Genomic DNA, 11,492 nt, shown 5'->3' with positions numbered 1-11,492 from the left:
TGTGACTGGCCAATCACAGAGCGTGAAGACAGTCAGTTACCCAATGAGGATTTTCCTTCAGCACGATTACAGATATTTACGAGGTTTACTCGTGTCATGCTCGTATTCATCAAAAATGCTTTATCCCTACCGGATACTCGTTTCACTCATCCCTACTCGTTACAATGCGTTACTTTTTTTTAGTTAAAAATGTTTTTAAAATCCACTTGGTATGTTCAAATAAACTGAGCTTCTGCTACTAGCAACGAAGTATCAGCCAAACACCACTTCCGGTATGTCATCAGATTCATTCGCCAAATCGACGGAGGAGAAACATCCGCCCGTGCAAAATTATTGTACTTCCGGCACTACAACAACAGAGCTGAGATGAGCGAGCAAGGAGGAGAGACCGCAGGAGCGATTTGTGGCAGCGGCAGCACGAGTGGCACTTGCAGTGGCAGCTCTGACACTTCCGGGTGGTGCCACGGCTTTTAGTGGCACCTGCCACGCCCCCTGCCACTGCTGCCATGACACTTCCGGGTGGTGCCACGACTTTTAGTGGCACCTGCCACTGCTGCCACGGTACCTGCGGCTGCCACAGGCTGTAGTGATCTCAGTAATTGCAGCACTTATTGCATCATCGGCCTCATCATGCCACCGTTTTTATTTTTTACTTTATTAACAAAACCAAAACAAACAAGGCTGTCACTGAAAATATTTGAAATATTTCAAGCGGTTTACAAATACATTTCCCAGTCACTCCATGCATATACAGTGTAATGCAATCAGAAGCGTTAATGCATTTATATTTTCCATCATTTTTATTGCTCCCCCAGACGAATCTTTGGCAGCTCTAGTGGAAGATCCACAGACACTTCCGGTGGGTCACCGGCCTCCGGTACGGAGCCAGGAAGCAGGGGGGCACCAGAGGCAGATGGAGAGTGCCAGAGCAGTTCTGAATTTCTGAAATAATTTATGACAACTGCTACCAATGTGGATTGTGGAATAAAAAGAGATAAACTGTTAGTTTTCTCTATATTGTCATTGCAATCGGGGCAGATAACGCCATCTGCCGGCTTAAAATGGGTATTGCAGTACATTTTAAACAACTTTTTTTTAATCTTTATTTCAATCTTCGTTTTCACATACATTCAGTTTACAATGTAACCTACAGTCAACGTACTGAAGAATAAAGCAAATAAAAATGACCTCACTTGAGGAAAATAAAAATTACATTTAGAACTTGCAACAATTACCACATGACACTACACCATAAAATAAATTATGATGCAAAATAATAATAAAATAAAAATAAAATATCATCAACAAACAAGAAATGTTCAGAGGTTGATATTTCAACATTATATTTCAAACATGTTTGATTCATTGGACTGTAATTTAAAGAACAAGAAACTCAGACATTGTTTCGTACAACTCAGTTATAGATTGGTTATTTTCTGATAATACTTTTAGAGATGTTGTAAATTGTTTTATTTCATTTTTAAAATGGTTATTGTTAGGCTTGCTGTTTTTCCATTTAGTTTTATGTAAATGGTATTTTCCCATGATGAAAATAATGTTCACCATTTTGGATATCTTTTTTGGCAGAGCATCCATGTAGATCAACACTTTAGATTTGTTAAGCCATACATCATTTCTCTCAATATTTAATAATCGATAAACATCCTCCCAAAAACCAGTTACTGAACACGAGAAGAAAAGGTGCTCAATGGTTTCACATTCTGTTATACAAAAGACACACTGGTTCACTTCAAAATTAAATCTTTTCTTAATGTTTTGGCAGCAGGATAGATATTATGTATTATTTTGAATTGAATTTCTTTCAACTTGGGTGCAATTGACCATTTAAGATAGCTGCAATATGGCTTTGTTAATGTAGTTTCCTTTCCTGTGATTTTTATTTTCTTTGATTTGTCAATATCATAGAACAACTATTTTTTTACATACTTCCAAGTACTTTGTTATTACATTTTTCTTCACCTAATTTAAATTTGCCAATTTTCAACTCAGGAAGTTTAATCACCACATTTGAATTAAGCAAGGTATTTTTAATCATGAATTTTAAGGGAAGTGGAATAGCTCTACTGATTTGATTAAACTCTCTAACAGAGCATTTAAAATTAAAATTTCCGACAAAACATTCAAATTGTAACAAATTGCCATTTTTATCCATCAAATCTGTCACATATTAAATCTTTTTTGTCATACCATTCTTTTTTGAATATAGTCTTCCTATTAATTACAATGGCGCTATTATTCCACAAGGTGGAGCGATGCAGTGTAAAGTTGTGGCTGAATATCATTTTCCAGTAGAGCAGAATTTGTTTATGGAAGTCAGATAGTTTGATTGGTAATTTAGATATTTCAAAGTCATATAGAAGCCAAACCATATAGAATGTGGTTGTATTAAAAAAACCTTCACAGGAAGAAGATTATGGAGGGAGTCTATGCAGATGACATTCTGACAGATTCAGAGGTTAAGGTAAGGACATATATTTATCATTGTCTTTAGAGTAGCTCCAAAGTAGCAGTCTTATAAAAAGTCAAAACGTAAATGTCTTCATATGCATACTACATTACAGGACTTGGAAAGAAACCTGCAGACCGGCCACATTCTTTCGAACAGAATGTATCTGTGGAAGCACAAAGGATTTGACCCAAGTCTCAGAAAACACTACAGTGAGCATGTAACCGTATTTGATGACATGACGGTATGTGGAATCTTATTTCACCTACTTTTCTTTCAATACACCATCTCTTGTGTCATAGCCTTAACTGTATGACAATGCTAAACAAGTTTTTCCAAAATATGTTGAGCAATGCAACAGCTATAAGTACAGTGTTCTCCAAGAAATGAATATGAGCAAAATATTTACGTTATTACCATTTACTTTACCGATGGTGTTAGTTTATCTCTATGCATTGCTGGTTATATCTTTTCAGCCTGTTTTGTATAGGGTAGGAAATACACAGAGCCTGTCCAATGTGTAACTGAAATAAAGTCAAGAACCCTTTATGTTGATGCTCAGTGATCTCTTATAGAATCCTGAACAATCATTTCTTTAAAACATTTTGAGTGAAATTTACATGTACTTTTAAATTCGTACATCATTCAATGTTTAACAACGTTCACAGTAGCTTAGCACCAATTTGATTAGATGGCCTAATGAAGTAGAGTCATTGATATCAAACACTTAAATGTCTTGTCTGTAGTTTAGCTGCAGTTACAAAACATAAATATCATATTTCTGAAATGTTAGCTCATACCAATTTGTGTTTATTGTATAAGATCATTCATGGAAATGCTGCTCCCCAACTAAAAGATTTCTACTTGAGCTCAGAAAAAGCAGCTTAAGTTACAAGACTGTTAGATAGAGGGGAGTGCAGGATCAATAAACGCAAGACAGTTTTTGGAAACTCTGCTTTTACTTGTGTAACTATTTGTTAATAGAATTAGTTGCCTACATAACTGATACATTGAAAAAATGTTCTTCTGTTTCTGACCTTTCATCAAAGCAAACTTGCACCAACACCCGATAACGAATGTAGATGAGAGGGTGTAGATAATATGTTTGTTGCATGTATGTACGGTAAGTTTTAATGTAATTTAATATCAAATTTGTCTTTTTTTATGCAATTCCTTTTTTTAACATGACATTTCAAAACATGTTCTTATGAAAGCAGCCTTCCCTGGGACTACAGGCTGAAATTAGTTCTTGACCTATAAACCGGTACAATGCATATTTCCCCTTGAGGTTTATGTATTTTTTAAAACACCGTCCCTGTTACTCTCTAAATATGTACAGTAAATACAAATACAAATGTATACAATATTACTAAAAGAAGAATTACTAAACAGAAATTTATTATTCAGGATAAGGTGTAAATTGGCCATGGTAAAATTTATAAATAATGTATTATTGACAAGAATGTACATTGGAAGTTATACAGAACTAAATAATTTAATGACTTTCTCTCCATGCTCCCAATTAATTGTATAATTTTATTGTTCATTTATTATATTTATTACTTCCTGTTCCAGACTGAAACAATCATCCAGCGTTTGGAAAGAGCCCTGTCACTTTCAGGAACTACATCTGTGGATCCTCATTTCATAACAGATGTTATTCTGCCCGAGGTATGTTTATATGACACTTATAAATATAAAAAAACACAACTTACTAGTATTTGTAATGTTTTGTAACACAAGCAGGAAGAATTTGAATGCTAAAATTACATTTTCACCAACAGAAAATAGTGCCTTCACAATAATAATGTGGTCAAAGATCTGCATAATGTAGATTCTAACTTTTTCCAAATTAATTTGATGTAAAATTGTTTTACAGGCTCTGATTCAGTGGGTGCACACTACAAATGTCATCTGCCGTTTTCAAGCAGAAGACTTGCTTATGAAGACCAAGCCATTCATTGACAATGAAGGGTATAGTAACATTTGGGTGCTGACTCCTGTTAGGAGCATGTATAATAAGCTGAAATTTTGAAACGCTATGATTTCTCTGACCTCACAGAAAAGCAGAACTGGCCATTAATGATGACACTCCAAAGGTAAAGCACACATAACAAGCATAGTATATAGTATATATGTATATATTTACAGTGAGGGTGGAGGGTGTTTGATGTCCCGGGAATTTTTCAAGTTCTACTTAGAAATCAAAGAGGGGTTTTCAGCATACATTCATAAACATTGTACTTGTATATATATATATATATATATATATATATATATATATATATATATATATACAGAGTGGGTAAAAGAAACAATGGTCGATTGAATGATTAAAGTGCCATCCGTTCTGTCCATGGATGAGGAAGAACAGCAGGAAGTCCTTGAGGCAGTTCAAAGCTGGAACGAGGACCATGATTATGACTCTCCAGCAGAACATTTGACTTTTGTTTTTGAAAATAAAAATGACTATGACAAGTTCTGTTCCTGTATCATAGATGAGAAGAACCTCAAAGTTTTCTCCAGATTTGAGGTACAAGACTAAACAGCATAGGTCTTGGTTTTAATAAAGTTTTATTGTGTTCTAAGTCTTCTTTATTGGAGTCCCTTCACATTTCAGGGAGTGATAAATCTATATACACACTATATATACACAATACAAAACTTTATTGTTGTAAAACCACAATTTCTATTAACAATAAACTACATCCCCAAATCCGTTGTAGTGACAAACGGCCTTTTCACTTCCAAGTTGTTTAAAATGTACTGCAATACCCATTTTAAGCCGGCAGATGGCGTTATCTGCCCCGATTGCAATGACAATATAGAGAAAACTAACAGTTTATCTCTTTTTATTCCACAATCCACATTGGTAGCAGTAGTCATAAATTATTTCAGAAATTCAGAACTGCTCTGGCACTCTCCATCTGCCTCTGGTGCTCCCCTGCTTCCTGACTCCGTACCGGAGGCCAGTGACCCACCGGAAGTGTCTGTGGATCTTCCACTAGAGCTGCCACGGATTCATCTGGGGGAGCAATAAAAATGATGGAAAAAATAAATGCATTAACGCTTCTGATTTTATTACACTGTATATGCATGGAGTGACTGCGAAATGTATTTGTAAACCGCTTGAAATATTTCAAATATTTTCGGTGACAGCCTTGTTTGCTTTGATTTTGTTAATAAAGTTAAAAAAGCGTTGGCATGATGAGGCCGATGATGCAATAAATGCTGCAATTGTGTAATCTGTAGCGGCAGCTCTGTCTGGCAAGAAGATGACACTCCGATCTGCCAGAGGTGCCGCTCCAGGCTGGTAGAGCCAATCATTTCTCTGGCAGTGTGTGGCAGCCGTGGCAGGTGCCACTGTAAACCGTGACAGCTGTGGCAGGTACCGTGGCAGCCGTAGCAGCTGTGGTAGGTGCCACTAAAAGCCGTGGCACTACCCGGAAGTGTCATGGCAGCAGTGGCAGGGGGCTTGGTAGCAGTGGCAGGTGCCACTAAAAGCTGTGGCACCACCGGAAGTGTCATGGCAGCAGTGGCAGGGGGCGTGGCAGCAGTGGCAGGTGCCAGTAAAAGCCGTGGCACCACCCGGAAGTGTCGGAGCTGCCACCGCAAGTGCCACTCGCGCTGCCGCTGCCACAAATTGCGCTCGGTCCTGCTGGCAAGGAGAAGCCGAAGCTGGTTTACCGCCGCCGTCGTCAGATAGCACATTCTGTAGATGGGCATTTGCCCATTATTTTACGTTTGTAAAAGATAAAGATATGAAAAACATCACAGTTAAATGCACGTTATGTGCTAAACCCAAAGAGCTGTCCACTTCTCGAAACAGCACTAGCAAATTAAACATTTACAGAGGTGCCATAGCCACGTGAAGTTAGCAAGAAGCAAGCCAGAAGAGGAGGACAGTGGCGGCTCAACCACAAAGCAGCCTAAGTTGACGTTCTCCCGCTCTGAGATGCAACTTCAGCCTCAAGATGTTAGGAGACTCATTGCAGAGTATGTTGAAGATATGCTGCCGCTTTCAACGGTGGAATCGCTAGCTTTTCGAAAACTTGTCAGCAAAATCCTTGTCGCTGATGATACGGTAAGGAACTGCCTCAACTGTTTGCATAGTTATAGCCATCAGAACAGAATGTATGAAACAGTGTGTTTAATATATTTAAAATATAGAGCTATTGACTTTTCTAGTCTACCTGTTTGAAAATTTATTTTACAGTTTCTACTTGAGGATTTGCGTGATTTAAGGGCAGCTGATAAATAGTTCCTAGGCGAGTTTCTTCACGCACGCTGAGCGCCGACCGGAAGTACAATCTTTGCACAATCTTTAAAATTAAAAATAAAATTCTGCTAATTCTGATCAATGCCTCTCAGAGAAGATCATAGCTGTGGCTGTTATTGTGGAGCTTTTAGAGACCCTGAACAGAGCATCGCATCACCCCCTTCTCTCACACTAGCTAATGTCACAATGATATTTTAAACCTAACAATTTATTAAAATATAATAAATAAATAAATTATAAATATTATTTGACCTTTGAATTTGATAAATGGCAATTTTTTATATATTTTCAGCATGCACTTCCAAGCAGGAAAACCTTCTCAAAAGACTTGGATAAGGCATACACAGTCATGGCAAGGGAGCCATTGAAGAACAGAACCATGTGTCCACCACCGCTGATCTTTGGAGTGCAAATAACAGAAGCTACCTTGGGGTCACAGTGCACTGGATCGACAAAGAAAGTTTGAAACGGAGGAAGGCGGCGATAGCTCGCAGACAATTCAGAGGTCGCCAAACTTATGACAAAATTACTACAGAGATGAGGACATTTTCTCAGAATATGGCCTTACTCATGATAAAACCACAGCATGTGTGACTGATAACGGTAGCAACTTTGTGAAGGCATTTAAGGAGTATCAGCATGTTGAGTCTGAAGAGGAGGAGGAAGAAGTGGATGAGGACATTTGTGAATAGGAAGCACACTTTACAGACCTTCACAGTGTGCTTGCTAGCACTGATGACGATGAACGTGTTGGGCTATGTGTACTGCCTCCCCACCAGAGATGTGCAGCCCATACTTTGAATCTAGTTGCAAATAATGAGGTGGAAAAATGGCTTGCAACCAATCCAGAATCAAGAACTGTCTACCGTAGTGCTACAGCTAAATGTTCTGCGCTGTGGACAAAGTCCAGCCGCTCCACAGGTGCAGCTGAGTGCGTTGAAGAGGTGTCTGACAACAAGTTGATTGTCCCCACAGTGACACGGTGGAACTCATTTTATGATGCCTATGCAAGAATCACAGAAATGCCTCTCAATGACATTAATGATCTCTGCAAAAAGTTTCAGATTAAATGTATGAACGACAGGGAATACCAGTTAATTAAGGAATATTGTGCCATTATGAAGCCTTTTTCTATTGCTCTGGACATCCTACAGGGAGAGGGAACTTGTTTTTATGGCATGCTTCTACCAACACTAGAGGTTATTATGGCTAAAACCTTGGCAATGAAAAATGCCTCATCACCAATGACCACTGGGCTGCCTGAGATTATTGTGGGAGCAATCAAATCTAGATTTGCTTCAGTGATTGATTCTAAGGATGCCCTACTGGCTTCTGTCTCATTGCCCATGTTTAAGTTGCACTGGGTAAAAGAAGAGAACAAGAGACCACATCACTCTCCTTCTTACAGCTGAGTGTCGCATACTAACAACAGAGGAACCTGCAGCCCCGATGCCCGGTCCTTCTCAATCTGCTGCTTTTGCCCCAAGTGAGCAGGACTTTTTCTCCTTTGATGACCAGGGAAGTGTCTCAGCTGATGCACTCATGTCAGTGGAAACAGAGGTAACATCTTACTTGAATTCTTCTCCTGTGATGGTAAGTTTTCATCATTTTCCAAGAATTAAAGAAATCGCACTCCGCTACAATGCACCCACGCCATCTAGCGCACCAGTAGAAAGACTTTTTAGTCTTGGCAGTCTTGTGCTCACCCCAAAACGCAACCGTCTTAGTGATGGGCGTTTTCAGCGCCTACTTCTGATGCGCTTTAACAGATATTTCAGTCAAGGTTAACTGCCCCTCAGCCTGACACACACACACACACACACACTATATATATATATATATATATATATATATATATAAATATATATATATATATATATATATATATATATATATATATATATATGTCAGGTTTCCAGGCCTTGTTTGAACATTTGCTGCCTCAGTTTGGTAGTAACAGTTAATTTACGTTTGTCCTGTATAACTGAGTTTTTTTTTCTGGTCACAGTTCAGGCTAAAGTTGTTTCTTTCAAGGCCAATAGGCCTAAGCACTTTAAAATAATTGCAAACACTTTAATTTTGTCATTTCTAATTAAGTTTCAAAATATGACTGGATAGCCTTGTGTAGCTAATGGTCATTGTGCTTTAAAAGGCTTGCATTTTATTTATTTGTTCACAGGCCATTTTTATTGAAGGCCACAATTTGCATTCATATGTTATGTTCATAATCTTCTCAAAGTGCGTCATATTCCTTTGGGCTAATACGTTCTTTATAAAACAAACTGTGCATAATACTGTAAACTTAGTAATAAATGCATATAAAGATTAATTTTGTATTCTGTCTTCATTGTGGCTGTTTTATCTTACTTTCTTTTTTTAATCTTTATTCTAGCTCAGATACCACACTGCCTTTCACTGGAAGTTATGAGCTAAGTGAGCGTCACTTAAAATAATATTGTTTTTTTAATGAGGATAACGTAAAGTAATGCTATAGTAATGTAATGCCTTACATTTTAAAAACAGTAATATTGTAATGTAACATATTACTTTAAACAGACAGTAACAAGTAATAATTACTATATTACAGTTTTGAAGTAACTTGCCCAACCCTGTTTGCACCTGTGTAAATGTATTACATGTTGTTTAGCTGCTGGGTGTTTAGCAAGGCTTGTTGGGAGTCTCTCTCATATCAACAACCATGTTCTTGGAAAAACCATATATTCTGGTATTTCTGCCATTTCCATACCTATTCCTCTGGCACACGATGTGCTCTGTGGTTTAGCACCAAAAGAATTCCATGGAGGACTGCTGCTCACAGATTTATTACAGGCCAGAGAGCCCTCTGGCCTCTTTGTTGTAGCATTGCTGCTCCAAACTATCTGTAGGCCACCATTGACTTGTCCAACAATTTCGGTAGATGAAAGAGTGGCATCATTTCCAAATAATCCAGTTACTTCCAAGTTTACTTTTAATTTAAAAAAAAAAGGTTGTTTCAAGAACTATGATCTGCTGGTAAGTTGTTTGGAAGTGTTCTGTAGAAAAGTGAGGCATAATTCTGGTTTCAGTTACTGCAGATGAATGTTGTAGTAAAAATACCTTTATAGGCTTCTTTGTCTATTAGAAAAGATCAGTGATTCATAGGAGTCCAGAAGACACTGAGCAGAAAACATTGGCAGGAAAACTGTAATCTCAGTAAAAAAAAAAAAAAGACAAAGTCAAAAGTAAAAGAGCAGAGAGTGAAGCAGGAGCGCAGCAGAAAAGCATCTGCACTGTAGGAAACTAGAAAGCTGCAGATATCTGACAGTAATCAGCATACAGATGATACCTCATGTTGCATTTTGGAACGTTCTCAACACAGTCAGTTAACGAACACTTTGGTCCAAAAAGGGCTTTGTTGTTTACTCGTGAAATGTTCGTCATTTCCTGTTATCTTCCACACCTGTTTACTGTTAGAAGCAACAGTACTCCAGGATGGGTATGTCAGTCCTTTATTTGCAGATTTTACAATTCTTTGTTTTGAAGACAGACAGCAGATGCATGATGAGGAATACTCATGGACATACAATAAACAAAGTTAGTCTCAGAGGGCATATTTTAAGGACTCTCGCCTCTGTGGTAGGTTCTGTTTTCCTGAGGCACTGAGATCTGGACCAAGTTCCCTGTCAGCTGACTGGACTTATCTGCTTCACAAAACAAAAACTTGACTTGTTTTTAAATTCAGATGTGCTCATCAAGCTGACCATAGTGTGAGTGCACAAAGGGTTAAAGATCTAACTGCAAGCTGAGAACAATGGCAGGAAGCAAGCGATAAGCAGGCTGCAGAGTCAGGACACATTTCCACAGGATTCACTCCACAAACAAGATAACTAAACCTCTAACTGCAGAAAAACACAAATCAGCCATGGATCTGCACATTATGAAAGCCAAGACTGCATTACTCTCACCTAAAGGATTGTCAGGAACACTTGTTCAACTTCTCCTTAAGGCAATTATCTCATCAACCAATCACATAGCAGCAGCCGCAATGCATTTAGGGGTGAGGTCCTGGTCAAGACAGTTTCTTGAACTCCAAACTGAAGGTCAGAATGGGAAACAAAGGTGATTTAAGCTATTTTGAGCGTGGCATGGTTGTTGGTGCCAGACGGGCCAATCTGAGGATTTCACAATCTGCTCAGTTACTGGGATTTTCACCCACAACCATTTCTAGGGTTTACAAAGAATGGTGTGAAAAGGGCAAAACATCCAGTATGCAGCAGTCCTGTGGGCCAAAATGCCTTGTTGATGCTAGAGGTCAGAGGAGAATGGGCCGACTGACTCAAGCTGATAGAAGAGCAACTCTGACTGAAATAACCACTCGTTACAATCGAGGAATGCAGCAAAGCATTTGTGAAGCCACAACACGCACAACCTTGAGGCGGATGGGCTACAACAGCAGAAGACCCCACCGGGTACCACTCATCTCCACTACAAGTAGGAACAAAACGCTACAGTTTGCACCAGCTCACCAAAATTGGACAGTTGGACGCTGATGAGTCTGGATTTCTGTTGAGACATTCAAATGATAGAATCAGAATTTGGCGTAAACAGAATGAGAACATGGATCCATCATGCCTTGTTACCACTGTGCAGGCTGCTGGTGGTGGTGTAATGGTGTGGGGGATGTTTTCTTGGCACACTTTAGGCCCCTTAGTGCCAATTGGGCATGGCTTAAATGCCACAGGCTACCTGAGCATTGTTTCTGACCAT

Source organism: Nothobranchius furzeri, chromosome 9 (assembly GCF_043380555.1).
Source record: "Nothobranchius furzeri strain GRZ-AD chromosome 9, NfurGRZ-RIMD1, whole genome shotgun sequence".
NCBI classification, from domain to species: domain Eukaryota; kingdom Metazoa; phylum Chordata; class Actinopteri; order Cyprinodontiformes; family Nothobranchiidae; genus Nothobranchius; species Nothobranchius furzeri.
Note: the sequence above shows the minus strand (reverse complement) of the source record.